At 35.9% G+C, this 2,457-nt stretch overlaps 1 non-coding gene across 1 annotated transcript; it reads left to right on the forward strand.

The window, feature by feature from the left end:
• The first annotated feature begins 498 nt into the window (after nt 1-498).
• LOC128279710 (small nucleolar RNA R71) lies at nt 499-605 on the forward strand. The gene has a single exon (XR_008269907.1). It is a non-coding gene; the product is annotated as a small nucleolar RNA R71 (small nucleolar RNA).
• Nucleotides 606-2,457: the final 1,852 nt, after the last annotated feature.

Genomic DNA, 2,457 nt, shown 5'->3' on the forward strand with positions numbered 1-2,457 from the left:
CCCTGAGGATTTTGTGGCTTTTGATTCCCTTGACCACCCCAATAGAAATTTGGGTGGTTCCTCCAGCCTGCATTATAAGTATTACTATACGAGTTATTTTGAGATCGAAAGTTATTGTTACCCATATAGTTGACCTATTCCTCTTCGATTGTAGGATTGAAGGATTGATATTCTGTATGCACACCTCCTTTACTTGAGTCACACCTCATTACTGGATGTGTCTGCGTAGAATCAAGTAAACCATCAATCTTTTTATTGAGAAGTTCTACCTGATTTAACAGTATAGTAACTGAGTCGACGTTATAAATATCGGCTGTTTTTGTTGGCTTAGTCCTCATGACTTGCCACTGATAATTATTCAGTGACATTTCTTCAATGAATTCATAAGCCTCTTCAGGTGTTTTGTTGTTGATGGTTCCTCCAGCAGCTGCGTCAATCATCTGTCTTGTTGAAGGATTCACACCATTGTAAAACATTTGAACTTGCAGCCATAGAGGTAACCCATGGTGAGGGCACCTTCGCAATAGATCCTTGTATCTCTCCCATGCATCATAAAGTGTTTCTAAGTCCATCTGCACAAAAGAATAGATATCATTACGTAACTTAGCCATTTTAGCCAGCGGAAAATATTTTAGTAGAAATTTTTTGGTCATTTGTTCCCAAGTAGTGATGGACCCTCGTGGTAACGAGTTCAACCACTATTTTGCTTTGTTTCTCAGTGAAAAAGGGAATAACCGAAGGTGAATGGCATCATCAGAAATGCCATTAATTTTGAAAGTGTCACAAAACTCCAGAAAATTCGCCAAGTGAGTGTTGGGATCCTCATCCTGCAAACCATCAAACTGAACAAACTGTTGTATTATCTGAATTGTGTTATGTTTCAGTTTAAAATTATTTGCAGCAATAGCAGGTCTAACTATACTTGACTCAGTTCCTAATAAAGAAGGTTTAGCATAGCCATACATAGTACGTGGAGCAGGATTTTGATTAGCTGCAATTGCAGGAGGTAGCTGATTGCCTTGGTTTTCATCCATCTCATTGGTTGGGGGTTGAGTATCGTCTTCTTGCTCATTCTCCGTGTATCTTAAGCTTCGCCTTATTTCTCTTTGGTTTCTACGAACTGTGCAATCGATTTCTTTATCAAACAGTAATGGTCCCGACGGGTTTCTTCTAGTCATAAACTATGAAAACCTGCCAAGAGAAGGAAAAAGGAAGTTAATACATAATAATTAAATTAAATTAAATTGCAAGAAAGATAAATGGCTAAAGTAATAAAAATTGAGTGTTCCTAATATTTCAGTTCCCCGGCAACGGCTTCAAAAACTTGATCGCGAGGTTTTGTGATAGGTTTTAAATATTTATAATTACTCATTCTTGAACTAACTATTATCGCGATGTAGGCAAGTGTACCTATCGAACATGTAACACCCCTAACCCGTACTCGTCGCCGGAGGGTTAAAGAGTATTACCATATACAAAAGAGTCATATCAAGATAATTAGGTATATTGATTCATTTCTTAAGTTCAATTCACATCAGAAATTTAAAACATTAATCAAATCTCAACCACACATTCACATTAACCATTTGGAACACATATAGTAACTTATCAAGCCATTTTCGCATGGCTAAACATATATACATCATCTAAAGATAATTATTTAACAACAAAAAGTCAAGCCTATACATGCCAATATCGAAATTTAACAAGTAGAGTACCAAAAAGCTTAGATAGTGTGGACGATTTTGACTTTGAGATCCCCGAGACCGTAGCTGACGAACAAAATCTACAAAATAGAGAATTAAGGCAACAAAGTAAGCATTACTATGCTTAGTAAGTTTTAAGCATTTCAACAATTAAAACATGTCACTTAAATCGAATAATGAATATTACCAAACTCGTATTCTAATTACGATTACTAGGTCGAATATACACAAGTATGCTACACATAAAGACTATTGGCCGAATATAAATTCATAAAGAAATTTTCAGCACATGCTTTACTTTACTTTATGGCTCATACAACTAATTTAATTCACATATTTTCATATAATGGCAGACACTGATCGAATAGGTCATTTCTCTTATTTATAGATATATTAATCATTCACAATTTTATCGTTGTTTGATACTAATGACTCACTTTGCAATCAATTCACATATCAGTATATAATACGTACCTGGTTATTTCCATGTATCATACAAATTCGATAATAGTTTGTTTTGATCATTTGAATTTGAAATCTCATTCGAATCACCGGCGTTAAGCCTGCTAGGTTTCAAAACCCGAATCCAGTTACTAGCACAAAGCCTACGGGACTTTAGGCCCGGATATAGTACCAGCACTAAGCCTACGGGATTTAACCTGGATATACTTTACCAGCATGAAGCCTGTGGGATTTAACCCAGATATACTTTACCAGCATGAAGCCTGCGGGATTTAACCCGGATATACAA

The sequence above is a fragment of the Gossypium arboreum genome, chromosome 8 (genome assembly GCF_025698485.1).
Source record: "Gossypium arboreum isolate Shixiya-1 chromosome 8, ASM2569848v2, whole genome shotgun sequence".
NCBI classification, from domain to species: domain Eukaryota; kingdom Viridiplantae; phylum Streptophyta; class Magnoliopsida; order Malvales; family Malvaceae; genus Gossypium; species Gossypium arboreum.